Genomic DNA, 15,064 nt, shown 5'->3' on the forward strand with positions numbered 1-15,064 from the left:
CACTCCCCTCTTACTTTCTGCCCTCCCTCTTTCCCCTCTCACCCTTTGCCCTCTCCCTCTCTCCCCTCTCACCTCTTGCCCTCTCCATCACCCAAACGTCATCACCAGAGCGTAAGGGAAAATGAAGTCTTTCTAGTTCAATGGCTGACTCGATTTCGCTCCACTATAGCTTATGTTTGGAGATATCTTTATTAAATTCTCTCATCCTCCTTTCTCTTCTTCCTTCCTCTTTCCCATTTAGTATCTTTTTTCTCATTCTCTTTCTTTTTTTTTTTTCATTTGCGTACTTTAATTGTATTTTCTCTCCTCACTTCTCTTTTGTTCTTTTTCTCAATCTCATCTTTCTATCTCTCTCTCTCTCTCTGTCTTTCTTTCATCTATCCTATTCTCTCTTTCACTATCTACAGAACTATATTGACAACTAGTAAATACCGCCAATTTTTATCGCGAAATACGCAAAAAAAAAAAAAGTCGTCAAACTGGGAGAAAATTCATCCAAAGTTTGCCAGGGAGGAAAACCTGTCCACAGCTCACTATATTGGTGAAGGAGACGTGGAAATGAAGGGAGGGAGAGAGAGAGAGGCAGACAGACAGAAAGACACAGAGAGAGAGAGAGAGAGTGACGAAGCAGCAGCAACAAGGGTGACAAAAACCGATTAATACCTTAATAATACCTAATTTGCATATCACAATCTAACTTTACCTCACTAAACTTTTCAAGGGTCATTAAACAAACGGCGGCAGAGTAGAAAAAAAATATTACCCCCTGAAAATATAATTCTTCTTAAAATAAAATAATAAAAAATATTAGAAAAGAATTATAACCAGAAAATAAAACAAATATATTTTATATACTTATTTTTAAGGCGTCAATTGGTGTGTTAGGTGATGTATGTTGTGTAGTATGTGTGTTGTATGTTGTGTAGTATGTGTGTTGTATGTTGTGTAGTATGCGTGTTGTATGTTGTGTAGTATGTGTTGTATGTTGTGTAGTATGCGTGATGTATGTTGTGTAGTATGTGATGTATGTTGTGTAGTATGCGTGTTGTATGTTGTGTAGTATGCGTGTTGTATGTTGTGTAGTATGTGTGATATGGAGTTAGGTTAGGTTAGGTTAGGTTAATATCACGACGAATAAACAGACGTGTTAGAAAAAAAAATTTGAGAAAAGCGTAAAAGTGAAACAAAACCGCTTTATATTATCCTACCAAAGTTTAATAACCTGAAGAAGGGAAAAAAAGACCCAGAAAAATATATTAGGAGTAATATTATAAGACTTTACGCGTTAATAATGTTACCTGAATAATATAACAGTAAAGTGGGGAGAAAATGATGAGGGTGGCGGAAATATTTCATTATAAAAACGACAATAAAACAAAAACGACCATAAAAAATTAAAACCAACACAATAAAACAATAACAAATAAAATCGCCCAATTAAACCAAAAACATCAGAAGAAAATCCTAAAATAAAACCCTAAAAAAACAAGAGCATAAAAAATCACTACCTCCCTACTGACTCAAACCTGGCCAATCACCTCCTCCCACCCCCCCCCCCCCCCCACCTCCCCTCCCACCTCACCCCCTCCCACCTCCCCCTCCCACTCACCCCTCCCACCTCACCCCCTCCCTCCCACCTCACCCCCCCTCCCACCTCTCCCCCTCCCACCTCACCCCTCCCTCCCACTCACCCTCCCCCTCCATGTCTCTCGAGGATCAGATAATCGATTCTTCCGCTAATCTCAGTGAAGACCATATCTCTTTCTCTCTCAGGTCTCCCCATACTGAGAGACATTGTGTTGGGTCTCTATCTATCGATCTATCTATCTATCTATCTAATGTCTATTCAGTACTCACCTCTTCTTCTGTCTCCGGCGAGGCCTCTTTACTTTTTTCTTGCCTGCCCCCCTCATGGTGGCGCCTGTTGACTCTCCTGGAGTCCATGTTTTCCTGGTTGGCTATGTTCTTCTCCACGTCGAGGAGCAGCTGGTCATCCTCCATCCCACTCTCGAACCCCACATCGTGCTCAGAACCTCCTCCTCCTCCATCCATTCCATATCCGTCCCAGCCTCCTCCTCTCCTCCCTCCTCCTCCTTCCTCCTCCTCTCCTCCTCAGTGGCCTCTGTCTTCTTCTTCCTCCTCCTCCGGGCGGTATGTATCGAGCCCTCAGGATATCAGAGTCTGTGTGAGGGTATATATATATATATATATATATATATATATATATATATATATATATATATATATATATATATATATATATATATATTTTCTATATTTTCTTCTTCCTCCTTCTTTTTCCTTTCTGCTTCCTCCATCTCCATTTCATTCCATTCGTCTTCCTCCAATAGGAGATAAGAATATGTAAGAAATGGAGAAAAAAGAGAGAGAGAGAGAGAGAGACGTCCAAAGTAATCCTGAGTCTCTCTCTCTCTCTCTGATGTAAACACAGAAATGGACAATAAGATAAAAAAACAGTAGGAAAACAGACTGTTTTATCAGTCTGTGCCACACACACACACACACACACACATACGTGTCTCATCACCTGTGTTGATCAGTTATTCAGGTAAGATTACAGCAGTTCTGTCCTTGACCTGACCTATAGAGAGTTCCGTCGACGTTACTTAAATGTATAATGTTCCGTCGACGGCTTTAAATCTATAATGTTCCTCAACGTTACTTTAAATCTATAATGTTCCGTCGACGTTCCAAATCTATAATGTTCCTCAACGTTACTTAAATCCATAATGTTCAGTCGACGTTACTTAAATCTATAATGTTCCTCAACGTTACTTAAACAGTTCCGTCGACGTTACTTAATTCTATAATGTTCCTCGACGTTACTTAAATCTATATACGTTCTCAACGTTACTTAAATCTATAATGTTCCGTCGACGTTACTTAAATCTATAATCGTTCCCTCGACGTTCCTTAAATCTTATAATGTTCCGTCGACGTTACTTAAATCTATAATGTTCCGTCGACCTTCCTTAAATCTATAATGTTCCGTCGACGTTCCTTAAATTTATAATGTTCCGTCGACGTTCCTTAAATCTATAATGTTCCGTCGACGTTACTTTAAATGTATAATGTTCCGTCGACGTTACTTAAATCTATAATGTTCCGTCGACGTTCCTTAAATCTATAATGTTCCGTCGACGTTCCTTATATCTATAATGTTCCGTCGACGTTCCTTATATCTATAATGTTCCCTCAACGTTACTTAAATCTATAATGTTCCCTCAACGTTACTTAAATCTATAATGTTCCCTCAACGTTACTTAAATCTATAATGTTCCCTCAACGTTACTTAAATCTATAATGTTCCCTCAACGTTACTTAAATCTATAATGTTCCCTCAACGTTAATTAAATCTATAATGTTCCGTCGACGTTACTTAAATCTATAATGTTCCCTCAACGTTACTTAAATCTAAATGTTCCGTCGACGTTACTTAAATCTATAATGTTCCCTCAACTTTCCTTAAATCTATAATGTTCCGTCGACGTTCCTTAAATCTATAATGTTCCCTCAACGTTAATTAAATCTATAATGTTCCGTCGACGTTCCTTCAATCCATAATGTTCCCTCAACGTTACTTAAATCTAAATGTTCCCTCAACGTAACTTAAATCTATAATGTTCCCTCGACGCTACTTAAATCTATCATGTTCCCTCGACGTTACTTGAATCTATAATGTTCCCTCGACGTTACTTAAATCTATAATGTTCCCTCGACGTTCCTTAAATCTATAATGTTCAGTCGACGTTACTTAAATCTATAATGTTCCGTCGACATTACTTAAATCTAAATGTTCCCTCGATGTTCCTTAAATCTATAATGTACCCTCGACGTTACTTAAATCTATAATGTTCCGTCGACGTTCCTTAAATCTATAATGTTCCGTCGACGTTACTTAAATCTATAATGTTCCGTCGACGTTACTTAAATCTATAATGTTCCCTCGACGTTCCTTAAATCTATAATGTTCCGTCGACGTTACTTAAATCTATAATGTTCCGTCGACGTTCCTTAAATCTATAATGTTCCGTCGACGTTCCTTAAATCTATAATGTTCCGTCGACGTTCCTTAAATCTATAATGTTCCGTCGACGTTACTTAAATGTATAATGTTTCGTCGACGTTACTTAAATGTATAATGTTCCGTCGACATAACTCTACCTTCATATTTATAAAAAATTTGGGTGTGTTCTTCATATTTAGTCTCATGTTCTCTTAGTCTCTTATTCTAATCGTTCTTTATCTTCTTATAGTTAGCTGTGTGTGTGTGTGTGCGTGTGTGTGTGTGTGTATGTGTGTGTGTATCTAGGCCAGTGGGTCATATATAGGATACGTATTACATCAGTGGAGACAGGATACCACCTTGGCCTGGGGAACCCCGTGACCGACACCACCAACCCTCCTCCTTTTGTTTCGTCTGACTGTTGTTTTTGTTTGTCTGACTGTTGTTTTGTTTCTGTCTGACTGTTGCTTTTGTTTCTGTCTGACTGTTGCTTTTGTTTGTCTGACTGTTGCTTTTTATTTGTCTGACTGTTGCTTTTGTTTCTGTCTGACTGTTGCTTTTGTTTGTCTGTCTGTTGCTTTTGTTTCGTCTGGTTCGTTGTTTTTGTTTCGTCTGACTGTTGCTTTTGTTTCGTCTGACTGTTGCTTTTGTTTCGTCTGACTGTTGCTTTTGTTTCGTCTGACTGTTGCTTTGTTTCGTCTGACTGTTGCTTTTGTTTCGTCTGACTGTTGCTTTTGTTTCTCACTGTTACTTTTGTTTCGTTTAGTGTTGCTTTTGTTTGTCTCACTGTTACTTTTGTTTTGTTTGACTGTTGCTTTTGTTTCGTTTATTATTGCTTTTGTTCGTCTGACTGTTGCTTTTGTTTTCGTCTCGGCTGTTACTTTTGTTTCGTTTGACTGTTGCTTTTGTTTTGTCTGACTGTGCTTTTGTTTCGTCTGTGTTGCTTTTGTTTCGTCCTGACTGTTGCTTTTGTTTGTCTCACTGTTGCTTTTGTTTCGTTTTGACTGTTGCTTTTGTTTGTCTCACTGTTGCTTTTGTTTCGTCTGACTGTTGCTTTTGTTTCGTCTGACTGTTGCTTTTGTTCGCCTGACTGTTGCTCTTGTTTCGTCTACGTTACTTTTGTTTCGTTTGAGTGTTGCTTTTGTTTTTGTCTGACTGTTGCTTTTGTTTCGTCTGACTGTTGCTTTTTGTTTCGTCTGACTGTTGCTTTTTTTGTCTCACTTTTACTTTGTTTCGTTTGACTGTTGCTTTTGTTTGTCTCACTGTTACTTTTGTTTCGTTTGACTGTTGCTTTTTGTTTCGTCTGACTGTTGCTTTTGTTTGTCTCACTGTTACTTTTGTTTCGTTTGAGTGTTGCTTTTGTTCGTCTGACTGTTGCTTTTTGTTTCGTCTGACTGTTGCTTTTGTTTGTCTCCTGTTACTTTTGTTTCGTCTGAGTGTTGCTTTTGTTTTGTCTCACTGTTACTTTTGTTTCGTTTGACTGTTGCGCTTGTTTTCGTCTGACTGTTGCTTTTTGTTCGCTGACTGTTATAGTCTGTTACTTTTGTTTCGTCTGACTGTGCTTTTGTTTGTCGACTGTTGCTTTTGTTTCGTCTGACTGTTGCTTTTGTTTCGTCTGACTGTTGCTTTTGTTTCGTCTGACTGTTGCTTTTGTTCGTCTGACTGTTGCTTTTGTTTGTCTCACTGTTACTTTTGTTTCGTTTGACTGTTGCTTTTGTTTCGTTTGAGTGTTGCTTTTGTTTTGTCTGACTGTTGTTTTTGTTTCGGCTGACTGTTGTTTCTGCTCGTTTGTACTTGGTCAAGCGTTGATGTATTTAAGTGAGAAAAAGGCTGTATACTTAAACAAATTAAAATAGAATTTACTGAAAAAAGTGAGATTTCAGTACATTAAAAATCTCTTAACAGTAAACCAGGTAAATTCACACACACACACACACACACACACACACACACACACACACACACACACACACACACACACACACACACACACACACACACAGTGAAGTGTAGCCTCAGTTTCCGTCTCCACCTGCTCCGCCGACTCAAGTCCTCGGGTTCCCAACGAGCTCTCTTGTATACACAACATTCACATCCCAAGCTCACCTATGCCTCCCACCTGGTCTTCCTCCTAAATGCCACACAACGTAAACCCTAGAAAGTGCAAAGAGGCATCAAGATTATTCTCTCCCCTCCACTCACATATCAAGAAGCGCTCAACACACTGACCTTTCGACTCTCACTGACCATCACGACCTCATCTGCAAATTTGTAAGAAGCTCTACACCATCCCTGACACCGGCTCCTACTAACCTAGATCCCTGTCAAAATTGCTGTTCGACACCACAACCGCATCCAGCCCATACGTGCGAACTGATCGCTATAAGAACAGCCCAGTCCCAACCATTGTAAAATTATCAATAACATGTAATAAATCAGTGTATTCCTCCCGTAAACACTGCTCCTTACACCTGTCACTATGTTGAAATGAACTGTAGTTTGAGCTGATCCCCATCTAAGTTATTATATGTCTTACTTGTCACTTATGTTACTTGTATATTATTTGTAATTGTAACCCATTCCCCAAATATGTAACTGTATATTTTCAGCCTTCTGGCTGCAAGCTCTTTCAATAAACCTAATATATTATTATTACACACACACACACACACTGAGAGAGAGAGAGAGAGAGAGAGAGAGAGAGAGAGAGAGAGAGAGAGAGAGAGAGAGAGAGAGGAGAGAGAGAGAGAGAGAGAGAGAGAGAGAGGGAGAGATTTTGGTACGAAACAAGAAATTAGGATTAAAAACTTCCTCCTTCTTCCTTGCCTTCCTCCTCCTCCTGACCTCCCTCGTCCTCTTCCTATTCAAGGTCAGCGTCCACATTCTCAATGCGTACGGTATAATCCCACCCCCCTCCCTCCCTAGAGATACGAAAACGTTTTTATATACGATAATAACTCAGTGAAACATCGATGCTACATGAACCGACTTTTTAATTTTTCTCTCATAACTTAAGTGAGTCAGTTTAATATAATCCTTAGATGTTGTAATTACGTGATGATATTTAACTTACGAACATTTTGAGACTATTAACTCCAGGATAAACATTTACCCTCGCTGGTTAATTAGGTTTTGGTTAGTGACTGGACCTTTTGTGGGGAAACTAATGTTGGTGTTGGTTTTCCTTGGTCCTACTAACCAGCTGACTTGTGTGTGTGTGTGTGTGTGTGTGTGTGTGTGTGTGTGTGTGTGTGTGTGTGTGTGTGTGTGTGTGTGTGTGTGCAAAATACCACTTAGTTACCTGTAATGAAGAAGTTGTCAGCAGCGGCCGTCACATCAGCGTGCATGTTTCGTGCGTATGACGGAAGCACGAGGATGGTCTATCAAGTCTCAGGTGAAGGTGAGGCCAAGTCCACAAAACACGAGACCACACTCAAGAGCACTAACACAAACCAAACACACTCCTGACACACACACACACACACACATCAAGAGCGTCGATACACACAGCTCAACACAGCATCCAAACAGGGAGCTTCAGATACGACAGTCCACCACAGAGCTTTCGGCAGAGCTCATATCACAGGGCACAGCAGACATGTGCTTCTAACTGGGAGCATCCGCAGTAAGACGCCGGGCACAGCAGAGTCACGTTAATACGGCAGAGGATCTTGCTTCAGGGGAGGCGAGATGGTGAACACACACACACACACACACACACACACACACACACACACACACACACACACACACACACACACACACCGGATGCTGATATCACCCACACTCTCTCTGGGCCTTGACACGGCCGCTTGTCCCAGATTAATTATCACCCCCTTCTCTGCCACTACCCCAGGGTACTACATCATCCCCTTCACTGCCACTATCTATCTATCTATCTATCTATCTATCTATCTATCTATCTATCTATCTATCACTCACCTCCGCTGTCCTCCTCTCCCCTCTATCAACTCCTCAAACCAAACAGATAGACAGAGAGACACGTCATCGATATCACCATTATCTTAGGACCACCACATAATAAAATAAAAATTAATATGTAAAGCAGGTTTTTGCCTACACATCTCTCTCTCTCTCTCTCTCTCTCTCTCTCCCGGATGCCTTAACGAGAAAATGATTATGCAAATGAGTGAACCAATAGAGCAGATGGAGGCGGCCACCGGAACACATGGCAGGTATTAAGATGAAGCAAATATATCATACTGGCTTGATGGCTGCCTGTGGTTGAGTGTTAGTTGAGAGAGAGAGAGAGAGAGAGAAGTATACAGACCGACAGAGTTAGAGATAGACGGAATGAAAGAAAGAAAGAGTACACATTAAGTCATACATGTTAAGTCATACGTGTATAATACCTGTGACACCAAAATCTATAATAAGCGAGTAATAATACGTCAAACACGTGTAATAAGTCTATAATAAGTGTGTAATAAGTGTGTAATAAGTGTGTAATAAGTGTGTAATAAGTGTGTAATAAGTGTGTAATAAGTGTGTAATAAGTGTGTAATAAGTGTACTGAGCGTCACAGCTTGAGTCGCCAGGTCTTTGTTGACACTCGATGGGTCCTGTTCACCTGGACTAACCTGGTGACGTCATGGTATAGCACTGGTGACGTCACGGCATAACATTGGTGACGTCACGGCATATGACCCGACTAAATTATCCATGAACACCCTTATTGATCCCTGTGTGTACATAACCGTGTACACTCTGGCCTGTGTGCACACAACTGACGCACACCGTGTACACACTCCGGCCTCTGTGTACACAACTGACACACACCGTGCACACGCTGACTTATGTGTACACAACAAACGCACACCGTGTACACTTAATCTTATACGTGTACTGTACCTCTTGGTTTACACACTGTGTACGGAACTCTATGACGTGTGTGTGTGTGTGTGTGTGTGTGTGTGTGTGTGTGTGTGTGTGTGTGTGTGTGTGTGTAAAGCTTAAGAACATTGGATCAAGTTATGAAAAAGAACACAAAGCAAGAGACTAAAATACAAAATAATAAACACCATCTCTCCTCCTCCTCCTCCTCCTTCTTCTCACTTCTCCTCCTCTTTCTCCGCTTCCCCTCCTATTCCCCTCTTTCTCCTTCTTCCTCCTCCTCCTCCCTCTCCTCGACAAAAACCGAATCGTGACGTGCAGGTCTCGTCTGGCTTAACATGGACAAACAGCCAACGAGTTACGAACGAGAATGAGTCCATGTCTTGTCAGCTGTTACAAGACCAACCTAACAGAGAGAGAGAGAGAGAGAGAGAGAGAGAGAGAGTTTCTTTAATAACTCAGCTGTCCTTCCGTGTAATATCACCCTCATTATATCTGTAGGAGAGTAAACGCAGATTGGTATAAATCTCTCTCTCTCTCTCTCTCTCTCTCTCTCTCTCCCCTTTATCTTTCGAGGCCCTAACAGCATTAGTAACAGCAGTAGTAACAGCAATAGGAGAAACAGCAACAGGTACAGCAGACAGTCTTGTGTAGATCAGTGAAGGGAGGGGCGATGAAATGCTCCCTGGGGCGACCATGTTGTGGCCAATGATGACTGCCTCTATCACACTGTTGGATGGCTGGCTCACCACACCTGATACCACAACCAGCCACAGCCACATACCACATGCCATCACGTTCCAACCACACGCCACACTCTACCTACCACCATTGCCGGCCACACGCCACTACCACAACAACTACTACTACCACTACCACCACCAAACACAAGCCACCGTAACTAAGCACGCCCTGTCCACAAACACCACCACGCCACCACCACCACCACCACCACCACCACTACCACCACCACCACCATACACCACCACTCCACCACCACCACCACCACTACTTCACCACCACCACCACCACCACCACCACCACCACCACCACCACCACTACCACCACCACCACCACCACCACCACCACCACCACCACCACCACTACCACCACCACCACCACCTCACCACCACCACCACCACCACCACCACTACCACCACCACCACACCACCACTACCACCACCACCGGCCTCACTTCCCCATCTCCACCAACCACACACCACAAACCACACACACCACCACCACCAATTAATTACCACCACCACCGGCCTCCACTCTATCCCACTAACCTGCGCCACTACAAAACCATACAATTAACCACCACCATCACCCACCACCACCACCAACAACAACAATTATGGAAATCGATCATCAATACTCTCTCTCTCCCAGCTACTCATTTCCTCCTATTCTCGTACCGTAAACTCCGCCTCAGAACACCAGGCTACGAAAAGTTGTTTACGATCCCATTAATGTCTAAGTTTCCCAAATATTTCTCTCCCTGAAGTTGAGGAGACGTAGCCAGAGTGTCGACGATACACAAGGCGGTAGTTTAAGGCCCTCCAACCGCCAGAACAGCGCCAGTACGAACGATTAATAGCGCCAGGCATTTCCCTTACCCTCACCCTCCTCTTCGCTCTTGTTAGCTTCGGTGCGTCGTTGTGTTGATGATTGGCTGTGTGTGTGTGTGTGTGTGTGTGTGTGTGTGTGTGTGTGTGTGTGTGTGTGTGTGTGTGTGTGTGTGTGTACCAAAACGTAATCTTATACCTGAACGAGTTCGTCATCACCGTCAAACAGGCGTAAAAAGATAGACTGTATACACAGAAGCGTATGAGAGTGGGCGTAAGCACTCACCTGGACGAGCTTGTTATTGGCGTCAGTCATGTGATCGGTGACACAGACGGCGCCCTCCCCCACCAGGCGCTGAAGGATCAAGGCGTACTGGGCGAGACTCCTGTTGGTGAAGTACCTGTTGAACACCTGCAGCTGCACCTGTACCTCCTCCCCCGGCTCCACGTTCCTCCCCACCGGCCACTCCAGCACCTGTAGGAGAGACGGAGCTAGGTTCAAGAGAGAGACACAAGTTAAAGAGAGAAACACTGATAAAAGAGAGAGACATAGGTTAAATAGAGTGAGTGAGTGAGTGAGTAAGAGGTGTGTTTGTGTGTGTGTGTGTGTGTTTTCGCACACAGGGTGGTGAAATGCGTCTAGTGTGGCAGCATTATGTTAGTGGTAAGGTGCAAGCACTGTTTGCTTCCTCTCGCTTTCAGCTGCTGCCGCTGGCTAGCCCTCGTGGCAACACACGGTAACTGGGTGCCTCGTGGGCCCAGGCTAGACCAGCACATGTGCAGCGAATGTGAACGACTCTGCCGTTTCCGTATCGGCCTCTTTAGTCACCTCAAAATTCACAAATGAAGGTGGCATCCCTAATAACTCATATCGTTGTATCTTAGCTGGATGATCGTCATACTCGATTCCGAGTGACAGCAAAGTAGTAGTAGTAGTAGTAGTAGTAGCGTGTGTGTGTGTGTGTAAAAGGGAGAGAGTGAGCGAGTGAATGAGTATGTGTGAGAGAGAGAGAGAGAGAGAGAGAGAGAGAGAGAGAGAGAGAGAGAGAGAGAGAGATATATATAAAACAAGCAGAGATAAAAGAAATAAATCTTCATAGTTTATGAACCCAACTACATCTCTCAGGCTCAGTCATCAATCTATCGTTAGACACATTAAAGTTATAATCACATTTGAGAGATTAATTATCCAATCATTTATTCAGCGCCAATATAAATTCTAAACAACAACAATGCTTCGAAATTTGCTTCACATGATACACTAATCTTCATCAAAAATCGCTATAATACACTTATTGTTTACTGTAATTATCGTAAGTCAAAGGTAATCGTTTTAACACTAAATTACCTACAGTTTATCGCCTCAGCTACATATAGTAATAAAATATCTTAACAGTTCGTCAATAAGTTCAAACTACACAGCGAATCATTTTCAAAATATATCACTTAATGTTTACATGTTATAATCAACACATTATAACACAGTCAGACCAATCAAAAACTTTCAATTCAGTATATAAACTCCTTCACTTTTGGCTTCATTCACAACCACAAATGAATCACCAACTCGTGCTTCATTATAACTAGCTAACACACACACACACACACGCACACACACACACACATACACACACACACACACACACACACGCACACACACACACACACAGACACACACGCAAAACACACACACACACACACACACACACACACACACACACACACACATTAACACAGTATTCCCCAGCAGCGACAATCCTGGGGTTGGAATAATCAACAATGAGTATCTAGAAGCTGGTCTTAATATGAACTGATAATCCTCTCCCTCTCTCTTTATTTTTCATTCATTCGCTGTCTCTTTCTTCCTTTTTTTTCTTTCGCTTTCATTCACATGTTCTCTTTGTTTTTCAATAAGCTTCCTTCATTTAGAGAGAGAGGGTAAGAGAGAGAGAGAGAGAGAGAGAGAGAGAAGGAGGAGAGGGTAAGAGAGAGAGAGAGAGAGAGAGAGAGAGAGAGAGAGAGAGAGAGAGAGAGAGAGAGACAATACTTCAGATACAATTTACTCATTCTTAAAACTTCCTTAACACGACAAAGATGAAGTTAAAGTGACAAGACAAAACAAGAAATCAGTGACATGACCAAACACCAAACTCGCCATGGAAGAAGTTAATGAGCCATGTTAACGAGGTAAGGTCTGACTAATTACGGGTTGAGCCAGAGGGGTGAGTTAGCTTATTTTCTCACTGTTGACACAAGACTAATTGTCGAAACGGTGTGTGTGTGTGTGTGTGTGTGTGTTTAAGGATTCTACCTCCATGCACTGTTGTTAAAGGTCACATAGAGGCCAGGAAATATAGGAAAATTAACCCGGAGGCCACTAAGAGGTCACATGGAAGCCAGTGTAGAAGAAAGAACCCGGAGGCCAATAATATGTCATAAGGAGGTGTAGGAGAATGAACCTGGAGGTCTCTAAGAGGTCACATGAAGACGAGTGTAGAAGAATGAACCTAGAGGCCACATGGGAGCCAAGAGGTGTAAGAGAATAAACCTGGAGGCCACTAAGAGGTCACACGGAGGCCAGGACGGAAAAGGAGACTCACCTCGTCGAAGAAAACATCCTCGCCACAGTCCTCAGAGACCCGGGTGTACTGCGGCACTCCTGTAGGGGAAGAAAAACAGCGTGAGGGAGTGTACCTTACTGCTGGGAGGGAGGAGGAGGGAGGAGGGAGGAGGAGGGGAGGAGGGGGGAGGGGGGGGGGGAGGGAGGAGGAGGGGGGGAGGAGAGGAGAGGGGGAGGAGGAGGGAGGGAGGAGGGAGGGAGGAGGGAGGGAGGAGGAGGAGGGAGGGAGGAGGGAGGAGGGAGGGGAGAGGAGGGGAGAGGAGGAGGACGAGGAGGAGGAGGAGGTTAAAGAGAAAAGAAATGGTCGAGGAGTAGGAGAAAAAGAAGTTGGGGAGAAGTTGAGGAAGAGGGGGGATTAAGGAGGGGAAGAAGGAAAAAGAGGTTGGAGGAAGAGAAGAGGAGAGGAGAGAGGAAGAGAGAGAGGGATATATATATATATATATATATATATATATATATATATATATATATATATATATATATATATATATATATATATATATATATATATATATATATATATATATATATATATATGGCAAAAGAGGCACATATTAAGAGACACTAAGACACACACATTAAGATATATTATTAACACACACACACACACACACACACACACACAGACACACATCTCTCTGGTTGTAATATAATGTCCTACCTATTGTGCCGAGGACTCACCAATACCTCTTAAGATATATGTGATGTGATATTTACTTAAAGTTACAAAATCTGGTTCTTTTAGTTAGTCTATGGTCGCGTGCTGGACAGTGTTGGTGAGACTACAACTCTAACACACATGTAGGAATGAGTAGACAAATACTGCCAGTAATAGTTTCCTTTATTTTCTTATACAGATGTAAGGGTCAAGGTAAGAGTGAGTAATAACGTAATACTAATATATTAATCTATCTTATCTAACCGCTAGAGGCACAGAGCATACAACACAAAGGCCACCATCCATTCACCTCCCTTGACTCATTCAGCCTCTGCCACAGTACCAGCGCCAACACGAGCATTCCACAGCGCCTGGCATTCTCTTCCACTCCGCAATGAAATGCTCAGAGAAATTTCACCTGGACGTACCTTCGCCCACCTCCTGCCTGAGGTACCTTCTTTTTCACACGAACAAAGGCTGTCTTTTCCATCCCATTATAAAACACTTAGGGAACTTACGCCAGGCTAATGTTCGCTCGTCTTCCTCCTGCAAAAGACATTCTCTTACATCACGAACATAAGTGCCCGCCCTAACAGCATAACACACGGCGCGCGGCCAGACACCCAACGTGACAGCAACACCTACAAGATACAGGGTATTAGTCCAACACGCGACACTCACTCAACTCTCCCGTGACATGAACACTAGCCAACACCTCCAGTGATTTACGACCACCACACCTAAGAGATCTGGCCCCGTCACACCTCACCCATCCAGACAATAACATAATAGGTTCTAAAATATTCCTGTTCAGTATATGATTCTTTTCCGGGTGACGGTGAGGATGACAACTACTCCAACAACAACAACAACAACACCAGCAACTACAACAATAACACAGCAACAAAAGTCGAAAAACAGTGTAAGTAAACAACACCAATAGCGATAACACTAGCAAAAACTGTAAACAACAACACCATCATTAAACAATAACAAAAGCATCACCACCACCAACACCAATAGTAGCTACAGCAATACCACCACCACCACCACCACCACCACCACCAACAACAACAACAACAACAACAACAACAATAGCACCACCACCAACAACAGCAGCAGCAGCGACAAACAGAATTATTTCCAGTCTAAGAAACAGATGAAAAACACTTGATATGGTAATTTATTTTTTATTACGTGACCTGTGTGTGTGTGTGTGTGTGTGTGTGTGTGTGTGTGTGTGTGTGTGTGTGTGTGTGTGTGTGTGTGTGTGTGTGTGTGTGAGTGTGTGTGTGTGTGTGTGTGTGTGTGTGTGTGTGTGTGTGTGTGTGTGTGTG

General features: G+C 42.6%; 1 long non-coding RNA gene across 1 annotated transcript; it reads right to left on the minus strand.

Annotated features, from left to right (window-relative positions):
* Positions 1 to 2,129: 2,129 nt before the first annotated feature.
* On the minus strand, positions 2,130 to 13,110 carry LOC121880390. The gene is made up of 3 exons (XR_006091526.1): positions 13,050 to 13,110; positions 10,736 to 10,924; positions 2,130 to 2,181 (listed from the first exon to the last, which is right to left on the minus strand). It is a non-coding gene; the product is annotated as an uncharacterized LOC121880390 (long non-coding RNA).
* Between the last annotated feature and the right edge of the window lie 1,954 nt (positions 13,111 to 15,064).

The sequence above is a fragment of the Homarus americanus genome, unplaced genomic scaffold, assembly GCF_018991925.1.
Source record: "Homarus americanus isolate GMGI-L3 unplaced genomic scaffold, GMGI_Hamer_2.0 scaffold50165, whole genome shotgun sequence".
Taxonomy (NCBI): domain Eukaryota; kingdom Metazoa; phylum Arthropoda; class Malacostraca; order Decapoda; family Nephropidae; genus Homarus; species Homarus americanus.